The sequence below is a fragment of the Ovis canadensis genome, chromosome 25 (genome assembly GCF_042477335.2).
Source record: "Ovis canadensis isolate MfBH-ARS-UI-01 breed Bighorn chromosome 25, ARS-UI_OviCan_v2, whole genome shotgun sequence".
Taxonomy (NCBI): Eukaryota; Metazoa; Chordata; class Mammalia; order Artiodactyla; family Bovidae; genus Ovis; species Ovis canadensis.
In genome coordinates, this window is record NC_091269.1 from 62,629,158 (window position 1) to 62,642,525 (window position 13,368).

Genomic DNA, 13,368 nt, shown 5'->3' on the forward strand with positions numbered 1-13,368 from the left:
TTTCTTTAAACACTAAACACCGGGCATTATCAATAGAGTCTGCGTTGTTTGCCTTTTCACTCATTTTTGCTGCTTTATTTGCGCTGTATTTCTTCTTGCATGATTTCTTCTCGCAGACATTTCTCATGAGTCATTTTCCTTCTTCCCCAAAAGTATCTTACAGAAATGTAACACTGGTTTTGCCTTTCTTCTTGAAAAATAACACCACAGGCTATGTAACTCTATGTCAGCTCTCTAATTTTTCCTGTCTCTTTTTTTCACAGAGACATCAGCATATACCTGTTAAGACCACTGGGTCTGTGTAAATCTGAATCTTCATTCTGCTTCAGTTCTTCTTTTCTATAAAGCAATAAACATTTACAGTTTATAAACAAGATTAATAACAGCTTACCTCATAAGGCGTTGTGGAGATTAAATAAGCTGACAAGTTTAAACTAATTAGAAAAAACCCACCTAGGACATCGCTAGGCTTCCAGAAAAGTCCCACGACCATTTTCTGCTCTTACAGGTGAGAAATCAGCTCTCAGTCTTGCTGTCATTCCATTGCAGGTACCATATTTCATTAGAGCCAATATATAACCAGTTGCTGGTTACACCACTTTCCTATTTACTATTGAGAAAGAAAAATGCTGTCAAAGCAACTAAGACACAGCGGTTTCCATCTGCTGCTTACAAATGTGAACATGCTCGATTGTTAAAATGTGCCTTTTAGCTTTGAGGAAATACAGTGATATTTTTCTCTCTTGCTCGCGTCTCTCCCACTCTCAGCATGTAAGATCTTTCCTTTGTCTTTGAGGTTCTGGACCTTTCCTATATTTCTTGATGAGAGTTTTATTAAATATTGCCTGGTTTTCTGACCTTTCTGAATCTAAGGATTGATTTTTTTCCCCCTTTATTGCTTCCTCCACTCAAAAGCAAGACCAGTCCTACCTCAGTTCTAATACTTGAGACCAGGAGTCAGTAACCTTTTTCTGTAGAGGATCAGACAGGAACCGTGTTCGTCTCTGCTGTCCATACGACCCTCATTGCAGCTACTCAATCCTGCTCTTCTTTTGCAGAATAGTCATAGACAATACCTGACAAATGGGTGTGGCTGTTGGAGGGGATGGCAAGACACCGTCCAGACTCTGCCACCTTGGCATCTGGATTATTTTTAACTGAAAGGAATTGAGACACAGCAAATGCAGGGGGCACTCGCTACACTTCCCCCTTCTGCCTAACAGCAGGGCATACATTTCCTTCTGTGAAGATATCACCCATGCACTCCTGTGTCCCAGGAAGAACTGATGACTCTCATCACTGGGATAGCACCAACTTGAGTCTGGACAAACCTTTAAAAACCTGATCTTCCATTAGTTTCCCTGCATATTTACCTCTCCACAATTTGCCACTCCCAAAATACAAAAAAGCAAAACGGCTGTCTGAGGAGGCCATACAAATAGCTGTGAAAAGAAGAGAAATGAAATGCAAAGGAGAAAAGGAAAGATATTCCTATTTGAATGCAGAGGTCCAAAGAATAGTAAGGAGAGATAAGAAAGCCTTCTTCAGCGATCAATGCAAAGAAATAGAGGAAAACAACAGAATAGGAAAGACTAGAGATCTCTTCAAGAAAATTAGAGATACCAAGGGAACATTTCATGCAAAGATGGGCGCAATAAAGGACAGAAATGGTATGGACCTAACAGAAGCAGAAGATATTAAGAAGAGGTGGCAAGAATACACAGAAGAACTGTACAGAAAAGATATTCATGATCCAGATAATCACGATGGTGAGATCACTCACCTAGAGCCAGACATCCTGGAATGTGAAGTCAAGTGGGCCTTAGAAAGCATCACTATGAACAAAGCTAGTGGAGGTGGTGGAATTCCAGTTGAGCTATTTCAAATCCTAAAAGATGATGCTGTGAAAGTGCTGCACTCAATATGCCAGCAAATTTGGAAAACTCAGCAGTGGCCATAAGACTGGAAAAGGTCAGTTTTCATTACAATTCCAAAGAAAGGCAATGCCAAAGAATGCTCAAACTACTGCACAGTTGCACTCATCTCACATGCTAGTAAAGTAATGCTCAAAATTCTCCAAGCCAGGCTTCAGCAATATGTAAACAGTGAACTTCCAGATGTTCAAGCTGGTTTTAGAAAAGGCAGAGGAATCAAGATCAAATTGCCAGCATCTGCTTGATCATCGAAAAAGCAAGAGAGTTCCAGAAAAACATCTATTTCTGCTTTATTGACTACGCCAAAGCCTTTGAGTGTGTGGATCACAATCAACTGTGGAAAATTCTGAAAGAGATGGGAATACCAGACCACCTGACCTGCCTCTTGAAAAATCTGTATGCAGGTCAGGAAGCAACAGTTAGAACTGAACATGGAACAACAGACTGGTTCCAAATAGGAAAAGGAGTATGTCAAGGCTCTTTATTGTCACCCTGCTTATTTAACTTCTATGCAGAGTACATCATGAGAAACACTGGGCTGGAAGAAGCAAAAGCTGGAATCAAGTTTGCCAGGAGAAATATCAATAGCCTCAGATATGCAGATGACACCACCCTTATGGCAGAAAGTGAAGAGGAACTAAAAAGCCTCTTGATAAAAATGAAAGAGGAGAGTGAAAATGTTGGCTTAAAGCTCAACATTCAGAAAATGAAGATCATCACTTCATGGGAAATAGATGGGGAAACAGTGGAAACAGTGTCAGACTTTATTTTGGGGGCTCCAAAAATCACTGCAGATGGTGATTGCAGCCATGAAATTGAAAGATGCTTACTTCTTGGAAGGAAAGTTATGACCAACCTAGATAGCATATTCAAAAGCAGAGACATTACTTTGCCAAAAAAGGTCTGTCTAGTCAATGCTATGGTTTTTCCAGTTGTCATGTATGCATGTGAGAGTTGGACTATGAAGAAAGCTGAGCACCGAAAAAATTGATGCTTTTGAACTGTAGTGTTGGAGAAGACTCTTGAGAGTCCCTTGGACTGCAAGGAGATACAACCAGTCCATTCTAAAGGAGATCAGTCCTGGGTGTTCATTGGAAGGACTGATGCTGAAACTGAAACTTCAATGCTTTGGCCACCTCATACAAAAAGTTGACTCATTGGAAAAGACTCTGATGCTGGGAGGGGTTGGGGGCAGGAGGAGAAGGGGACAACAGAGGATGAGATGGCTGGATGGCATCACTGACTCGATGGACTTGAGTTTGAGTGAACTCCGGGAGTTGGTGATGGACAGGGAGGCCTGGCATGTTGCGATTCCTGGGTCACAAAGAGTCAGACACGACTGAGCGACTGAACTGAACTGAGCTGGAATGCAAGCTCATTTTTCTGTCTTGTCACTTCACAGTTTGTTGCCCTTTGTTGAAATGGTAACTAAGCCCCCAGGTCTATCATCTCTTTGGGTTTTTACTTCTTCCCTGTGAAGGTCCTATGTGCATACATAGTAAAGTCTTTTCCCTTGTTAATCTGTCTTTGGTCAATTTAATTCACAAGACCCCGGCCCTGGACATAAGCAGGTAGAAGAAAGGGGTTTTTTCTTCCCTTACTCTGTGCTCCAATGAAACTTTAGAAAATCAGGAGGTAAACTCAATTTGCATGATAGCTGCAGTTTGCACATCCTTGCTCTAGACTCCAGGGCTGGATTGTTCAGTGTGGCAATCACTATTAACATTTAAATCTGTGACAATAAGTTAAGATTAATAAGACAAATAAAATTTCTAGCATAGCTGTTCAGTTACACGAGTAACATTCAAGAGTTCAATGCCCGCACACAGCTACAGACACAAAGCATTTCTATGATCCCAGAAAGTTCTCTTTAAGAGTGCTGCTATTGAGAATGGGTGTTAGCTAGGTTTATCCACTGAAGTTGTCATCTTTTCAAATCCCAGCTTTACGTGAAACTCTAGTTACCCTAGAACCTTGATAAGATCCCAGACTCTCTCTTTCATCCTACTGTAAAGCCTATAAAAAAACCAAGCTCTAGGTTCTATCGACTTCACTTTCACTTTTCACTTTCATGCCTTGGAGAAGGAAGTGGCCACCCACTCCAGTGTTCTTGCCTGGAGAACCCCAGGGACGGGGGAGCCTGGTGGGCTGCCGTCTCTGGGGTCGCGCAGAGTCGGACACGACTGAAGCGACTTAGCCGCAGGAGCAGCAGCAGGTTCTAGCCTAGAGTCAAATGCCTGCCCTGACTCCACTCCCAGGAGAAAACAGGATGAGGCCTTCTCGCCTTTCCAGCTTTGAACTTCCTTATCATTTCTGACCTCTGTGTGTTATGTGTTAGTCATTCAATTGTGTCCAGCTTTTTGTAACCCCATGGACTGTAGCCCCACCAATCTCCTCTGTCCATGGAATTTTCCAAGCAAGAATACTGGAGTGGGTTGCCATTCGCTTCTCCAGGGGATCTTTCTGGCCCTGGGATCAAACCCAGCTCTCTCGCATTGCAGGAAGATTCTTTACCATCTGAGCAACCAGGGAAGAAGGGTAGTCCTAATTTTCACATATGTTTAACATGCATTTAAATTTTGTGACATTTTATCCAGTATTTTTTTTGTGTTGTTTACTGGTGTGGTTTTTCCAGATACCTAGTCAGTCAGACTGCCAGAAATGGAAATCTCATTACAGGTTTGGCTATGTACTCAGTGGCTCAGTTGTGTCCAACTCTTTGCAACCCTGTGAACTGTAGCCTGCCAGGCTCCTCTGCTGCGAGATTATCCAGGCAAGAATACTGGAGTGGGGTGCCATTTCCTTCTGTAGGGGAGCTTCCTGACCCAGGGACCAAGCCCACATTGCCTGAGTCTCCTGCACCGGCTGGCAGATTCTCTCCCACGGCACCACCTGGGTTTTGCCACAGCGCTCCTTCCCCCTCCTTCTCTGCTTCTTTTCTCCCTTCTTCCTGTTTACACCTTTCCTCCTCTTTCTTGCCAGCTTGCTTGCTTCTGGCCTTTCTTTCCTATGTTGGAAAGTAGTAGAGTGGAGCAAGTCTGACACCTAAATGGAAATTCTTCCATTCTTAGGCAAATATTAGGGGAAAAAAAAATATTATCTCAGACAATAATATGAGAGATCTGACCTGGTTGCAATAATTTGACACCAGATTCCAAACACTGGCTTGTATTTGCAATAAGCGCCATAAATGCCTATTTCCAGCAACTCTAATATGTTGATCCTTGCATGATTAAATTGGTCACTTCTAAGGATGAACTGGTGAGAGTTTAATGGAGGACAATGTGAAAGAACATTCTATTACTCAGTGAGTAACTAGTCCTTTGGGAAGACTCAAAGGGAAAGACAATAAGTAATCCAGGGGGAGGGGGTGCATAGTATTTTTCCCAGCAAGACCAAGGTTGGGATGGAGCTGATCTTTCAGAGCCTGAACAAGCAGTAAGAGCTCAGGGAAGATACCGGAGCCGCGAAACACCTAGAAGCTAAGAGGGCTGAGATGAGTTAAGAACTGATCTCACACTTGGGGAAAACCTTGTGGGCCCAAGTAAGGAGACTCCAGTTTTCCTTTTTCATTCAGAAACCTTGAGAAGGGTGATATTCACGTCATCATGATCCTGCGTGCACACTCAGCCGCATCTCTTTTTGACCCACAGGCTGTAGCCCACCAGGCTCCTCTGTCCTTGGTATTATCCAGGCAAGAATGCTGGAGTGGGTTGCCTTTTCCTCCTCCAGGGATCTTCCCCACAACAGAGCCAACTCACGCCTACTGTGTCTCCTGCACTGGCAGGCGGATTCTTTACCACTGAGCCACCCAGGAAGCCCAATATTTATATGAAGACACATGAAAAAAATCAACCCTTGACTTAAAAATTCTGGGGTTTGAAGGTTTATTATGGTTTGCATTCATTAAAATTCTTTATAATCTATTTCAAGTAACAAATTGCGAACTGTCCAACCAAGTACTTACAATGGGGGGGCAGGGTATGAGTTAGATAAATTATGTGCTTTTTTATAATAGCTATTATTCATTATTAAATATCTACTATCTGCCAGGTACATTCTATATGTACCACAGTAATTCTAATCCTAAAAGAATAACAAAAAAAGAATTTTCAAGGTGGGTAATGTTCACCACATTTTACAGGATCAACTTATTGTCCCACGACAAGCATATTTCTGGTAAGAAGGAAAAGTCATATCTTTGCAACTTTTAAAATCACGGTTGTGCAGTCATTTGTTTTATTAGAAAATGCAACCAAATCACAGTGTTCATTTACAATGCGCCCCCCCTCCCCCACCCCACACACACACCTGCAGTCCCTGGGCCTGCCTCCCGCTTGGTCCCAAAGTGCTAGTGGCAGAGCTGGCCTGGGAGACACTGCAGCTCTCAGGCCCGGCTTCAAGGTGAAAGCTGCCGTTCCCTCAAGTCTTCCTCTCCTTGGAGCAATCGAGAAATTCGGGATTTTTCCCTAAATTCAAACGGGCACATAAAAGCACAGTCAGCAAAACAGGTCTAAGAAGACGCGCTGACGCGCCGCATTCCAGCAGCCTTTTAGAGACAACGCACGGTGGCCGGCGCTGCCCAACCGCGGAGACTGACCGGGAGCCCACGCGCTGCCCTGCCGCCGCCCGCGGCTCAGCGTGGGGGTGGGCCCCGGGGTGGGCCCCCAGGCTCGTTTCATCGCGATACAGCGAGGGGCCAGGGGCCCAGACGTGGGCGCCGGACGCCTAGATTTGCAGCCGAGTCCCAGTGTCGTCACCTTCCGCAAAGAATGTAAATCTCTGTGCCTCCATTTGCTGAACATGAGGCTACTTAGCCATCGATCAGCACTACATTAAATGGAACGGAACCTGGAGAAGGACGTCCGTGCTCAGCAGGTCAGCCAGGTTCTGGGCAAGAAGGCGCTCACCAAAGGCAGCGATAGCCACGGCCACGGGCAAGTGCGCCCTGCTCGTCTCACACATGCGCAGCGGAAAGAGTGGATTTATTCGGGAAGCGCTCCTCCTCTCCACCCTGGGTTCCCAAGGGCTTTCTTCTACGTTCAGAATGATCGCCTGGATGGTGAGTTCTGACGCCTTGCCCTGACTCAGACACACCAACTCAGAGAAGGCGACGTGGTAAAAACCAGCAGAAAAGACCTCGCTGGACACCAGGTTTATGATACAGGCTCTGTGCCATTTCTTCTCCCTTGAGGCTTTCTTGGCCACAGAATTTCCTTCTTTGTTGACTAGTTGGTTTTACCAATATCACAGTTACTATATATTCTCTCTTCCTTCCTTCCTTGCAAAGTAGGTGAGCTCCCCCAGCAACTATAATCATCTGCAGCTTTCGGTTAGAAAGCAACAGGGAAATTCTTTTACATTGCCAGGAAGAATCATCTATAAATATTATTGAGGGGAAGCTTCTCAGTGGGGGAAAAAAACCTTGAGTGGTAGGAAGTGGGGAACGTTCCTGAAGAGTATTGCTGGGATGTGCTGGTTTCCAGTTACAAGAAAGCATCCCATGGAATCAGCCCAGGCCCCTTCTAACATGCAGAGAAAGGGGTCTCTGCAGCTATTAATAAGCACAACATTATTAGAAAAAGAGAAAGTAAACTCTAGAGTTTCCACGTGTCCAGAGTCCGCTCTCACATCAGTGGCTGCCGTCCCAGCCTCCCCTCCGCCTGCTCATCAAGGAGCCTTCTGCCTCTCCTACCCTGCTCTGGCATGCTCCCCCTCAGCTCCCTCCTGCAAGAAGCTGCTTTTCTGCCACTTAGATTCTTTGTAACTTCATTAACTCAGCACTTGGAATAATGAATAACACTCAAGGAGGAAAGGAACAGTTTGGAGGGGGCTGGAGTTGGGTGGTGAGGTTACAGGGGGTTTCAAACAGCTAACCAGCCTGAGGCAATCTGAGAAACAAAAAGAGGTTCCAGCTCTGTGACTTCTTCCTCCCCTCTCCTGCTTCTCCTCCTCCTCCCCCTTCCCCCTTTTCCACCCCCACCCCTTTTCTTCTTTTTCAGAAACATAAGCAAAGAATTATTTTGAAATAGCTATTAGTAGCCGGACTGTGTTCATTTGACCACAATGCTGCTCTGGGACTGAGCCACATGGGTCTCAGCTCTTTATAAGTGTTACATAATAATAGGGACCCCATGAGATGTTAAATCAGCTTCAAAACAAGCTTCTTCCCATAACCTCCTGGACAACATCCAAAATAAGGTCTAGGGTGACTCAAAGCCCCACTATTCGCTGGAGCTCCCTCACGCTAAGCTGGCTCAATGAGATGAATGTGCCCAATGATTTAAGACTGTTCCTACTTGGGCAGAAAAGTGAACCACAGGAAAATGTACTAGAGGGCTGTATTTGGCAGGTAGAAAGTCATCAAAAGAAAATTAAAAGCAAAAGACCCTTTGAAGCAAAAGAACCAGAACATATTGGGGAAAATAGCTATATAATGGCATTTGGAACCAAACTTTCAGGATAGTCCTTGTTTGAGAAATATTGTTTCTTCCATTGCCCTTAAAATTTCTAATGGTTAGGATGTAGATCAAGAACGTGTCCACACAGTTTTAAACATGCGAGTAAAACAAGTTAAATCAGTTACAGAATTCACTTTGCGTAATACTGTCAATTGTCTGGATACATGGAAATCATCTGTCTGTTCAATTTGAGTTTTTTCATTGAAAGCAGGTAAACATAGACAAATAATAAAGTGAATTATCAATCTCAAATGTTACTCTTATATCCAGAGTGATATTATAGAAAAGCTTTTTAGATAAAAAAACATAGAAATAATGCTCTGTGCTTTTATCCCAGTCATTCTTAGCAGTTCCAAATATTTAAGATATTGTGTGCTAAAATTTCTTTGTCATGAAAGAGTTAGCAAGTAAAATTAGAAAAAGAAAATTCAAACGATAATATATTGTCAATATATTTATAACAAAATCCCAGGCTGGACCTGGGAGGGAGACTCAAGAAGGAGGAGATATATGTATAACTACGGCTGACTCATATTGATATATGACAGAAACCAGTACAATACTGTAAAGCAATTATCCTCCAATTAAAAATATGTAATTTTTAAAAAATCTGAGTCTGTGATTCTTTTCTTGTAACATTATAAAGTATAATACATTTCTCAGAAAATGTCACATCTTATATGTGGCAAAAAGCACACTAGAAGCAATGCTCTGATAACACCAGTGAGAGCACTGTTAAAACTCTAAGATTATACGTTTACTGTTCTAATCAAGACCTCTTAGCTCCCATAATTTTCCCCAAATAGCATTATGAAGTCATGTAAGGGTAGTGAGAAGGAAACAAAACTATTGAAAATATCCTCCAAAAAAATGAAAACATGCCAAAAATCACACAAGGACTTAATAACCACAGTATTTACAATGGAAAATAACACTTCTGCCAGAAACAGTACTTCGTTTTTTACTAGCCAGGCATTTTTTTCATGTTTAATTTTATACACAGGCTTTTTGCCTGGATTTATCATTAAATTACTTTCCTTTAAACCTCCCCTAAGTTTTGTTCCCTTACATTTACTAATACCAAATTGTTTGAATTTGGCATCAACAGCAATAAAAGTAAAAGCTAACTTCTATGTAGTGCTGATTGGGTCCAGTTCTCATCACTGGAACAATGCTGGGAGCTAGATACTACTATTAAGCTAGACACTTTGTATAATGCAAGAGCTGAAGTACAAGAGAGGTTAAGTAGTTGCCCAAAGTCACACAGCTGCTGCGTGGCAAAGTTGGGACTGGAACACTGGTGGGCTGGCTCCAGAGCCCATGCTTTTATCGCTATTCTCAATTGCCTTCTTACAGCTATTATAGAACTCACAGAGAGCTGCAACTCGGTGATTTTACTCCAAATTCATCAATTTTGCAAGTCACAAAACCAATTTTCCCTTTGAGCAAACCTTTCCTGAGCTCAGCTGGATCTATGTTTTAGCATCTGTGCGCAAGGCACGAAGGCAGCCTAATGCAACAGAGACATGTTGGTTCTAGTCCTGACAGAGCCAGACTCCTCGAGTCAGACGAAGGCTCAGACATTCCATCTGTCATTGGAGGAGGGGAGGGGCTGTAGGCTGGTCTGCCTTCGCGCGCCGCGTCATGCATGCCTGCAGCCAGCTGTGAACTTTCTTCCTGTGCCATCACGCTCTGGAGCCCACCTCTCCTGCCTGGGGTCTGGTCCCAGGACCACCGCACACATTAGTTTGTCACCGTGTCTCCTGTCTCTGAGGCAGCAGCACTGAAGACCCGAATCATCTGCCACAGCCCCGGGGTCCACACCTACCAGCTCCTCAGGACCCTCTGCTCGCTACACACAAGCATCCCTGGGCTCCTCGGCCTTTGCTCAGGTCGCCGTCTCTCCTTCTCTGTCCCTCGTTCTCAACTCCTAGTCGTGCGCATCCTCTCAGAGCCAGCTCACGCGCCATCCTCTCCGCGTGCTCTCCCCCACCTCTCACTCCCTGAATCAGAGGAGGTTCCTTCCTTCTGTGTTCCTGGGACTCTGAACCTGCCTCTAGCAGAGCAATCACAGCAGTTCTGGCAGCCTTCTGGCACACCAGGGGGTCCTCCACAAGCAACCCGCCTCTGAGCCTGTGCCCCTGGGACTCCTCACAGAGTGCTGGTTGGACTGTGGGAGCCTCTGCTTGGGCTGCCAGGGAAGCCGCTGCCCCCACAGCCACCTGCTTCCTGCCTCTGTGCACACGGATGGGAGCCACAGTGTGCCAGGAGGCATGAACTGGTGGCAGTGGGCAGAGGGCTCCTCTGAAGGTTAGGGTTAGGGCTATGCTGACAAGCCTAGTTCCTGCCTTCCGGAGGAAGGCGGAAAGGCCGCACAATGTCCCGTGAAACATGCCAACCCCGCACGCTCATCTGGATGACTTTTCTTCACTCTCCCGTGTTTATTAGTTTCTCTACATGCAGCACCCAGAAGGAAGGGAGCCTGTCTCTGAAACCAGAGTTCAAACAAACTTCCAAAGGTGGCCCAAAGGTGACTCTTTGTGGCCCCATGGACTGTAGCCTACCAGCCTCCTCTGTCCAGGACCAGGAGTTGCACAGGTGAGCAGCCTCTGGCCAGGTCGGTGGGGCCTGGTCTGGGCCACTGTGGTTTCCACCCATGGAAGCATCTCCTTGCATATCCTTTTCTAATCCCACATCCCAATCACATTCATCCATCCCTCCATTCAATACCTCATGCTGTTGTCAACAGAATGGATCAATCTCAATTCTAATCCCTTAAAATGCTCCCAACTTAGGTGAAATGACACACATGTTAACATTAAAATACAATGTGGGCAGCAGTGTTATCCTGTGGTCTTTTACAAAGCCCTAAATGAACAGGAAGGATCTGTCCTTGCTGGGGAAATTAGAGAAAATTTCCTGCAGATGGTGGCCCTCTAACTGAAGGACGAAGTCAAGATGTGACCTTCTGCTCATCCCCAAATGCCAATCAGAGCTTACTTTGCGTCATTCCATAGCATCAACTCACTCACCCCATGCAGAGCCTATAAGATACAGAGAACTCCAGAGGCCAATGAGATGAGGCCCATGGAGGCATCACAGGGTAGTGGGGGAAAGGAAGCTTGGCACTCAACTTCAGCCAAAGCTGGCGCTCATTACTCTTCCTCCAGCATCACTGACTGAACACATACTGCCCGCCTGGCATGGTAAATGGGCAGGCCCGAGAGCATACCACCTTCCCACACTCAGAGGCTGGCATAGTAAGGCTAAGATGATGGGCAGGCCCGAGAGCATGCCACCCGCCCTCACTCAGAGGCTGGGAGGGGCAGCCGTGACCTCACATGCATGACCACCTGCCCCCAGTGCCACACGCCCAGGCTATGTGACACATGACCTTGGCCATCCACATTTTTGAAGCCCCACTGAGATCAAGAAAGCCCCAAAAAGGAATTGAACATTGCCATTGACAGAGACGTGGGTAGGCCTAGAGACCGTCACACAGAGTGAAGCAAGTCAGAAAGAGAAAAACAGATATTGTATAATACTGCTTATATGTGGAGTCTAGAAAAATGGTGCAGATGAACTTATTTTCAAAGTGGAAACAGAGGCACAGATGTGGAGAACAAACTTATGGATCCCAAGGAGGGAGGTGGGAGTGGATGAGTCGGGAGGCTGAGGCTGACATTCACGCACGACTTTGTATAGAGTGAAGTCGCTCAGTCGTGTCCGCCTCTGTGCGACCCCGTGGACTGTAGCCCACCAGGCTCCTCTGTCCATGGGATTCTCCAGGCAATAGTACTGGGGTGGATTGCCATTCCCTTCTCCAGGGGATCTTCCTGACCCAGGGATCGAACCCAGGTCTCCCACACTGTAGACAGACGCTTTACCGTCTGAGCCACCAGGGAAGTCCATTTTTTATACTTTGTATAGAACAGATAACTAATGAGAACCTGCTGTATAGCAAAGGGAAGTCCACTCAGCGCTCCGTGGGGACCTTCATGGAAAGGGCGTCTAGAGAGGGGCTGTATGTGCACGAGCAGCGGGCTCACTTTGCTGCACAGCAGAAAGTGACACAGCATTGTGAAGTGACTACGCTCCAATTTTTTTTTTTTTAATCTTGCTTCTTGCTCATTCTGGGGCACCTTCCAGTCTGGGAAGAATTCCTCGCCTGGTTTTAGGAAGACTGAGAACACTAAAGTGTCCACTAACCCTTTAGCCAGGGAATGTCACAGCCAATAGGGAAAAAAACAGATGGTTGCTTCTGGAAGCTCTGTGATGAACCCCAGAGCCTCTCCATACGTCTTACAGCCTCACAGTGCACCAAGTAACTCCAACTTCAGAGGAAGAGCCAGAGGCAGCGATGTTTATAGAAAAGGCCAGCTGTCATTTTTAAAGTGAAGAACACCAATTTCCAGAAAGCTAAACCCGAGATATTTGATAATGGAATCATTAATCTACTATTTGGTGACTTTTCCAACTCACTTTCCCTGCCTATAAATTATCTATTAGCTCTGTAAAATTTTTTTAACTTCAAGGTGCCTTTTGCAAATGGCCTTACCTCGGCCTCCTCCACATCCTTTTGGACACCATCAGAGGGAGAGTTCCCACAATGAGCCTCTCTGCCATGCTTCTGGGCACACCCTCTTTCTGGGCCCCTCAGATCACAGCTGCATCTGAATCCCTTCATTACTTTCATGAGGACTGTACTATTGGGTCAACAGTGACATCCAAGCATAATTGTAGCATCATTTCAGGCTGGTTCAGTAGACCATAGTCAATCAAAAAATTATTATCTCATGGAGAAAATAGGCTTGTCTTTCTATTCTTCCAAAAGTATTACAAAGGAAAGCATAAATAATTTCTAGACAGAAAGGGACTTCTCCCAGGGCAGGTGGAAACATCGCCCGCCCTCTTCTCGCCTCTGTTGAAATCTGTAAAGTCCATCTTCTGCAAAGCGACACACACACAACCCG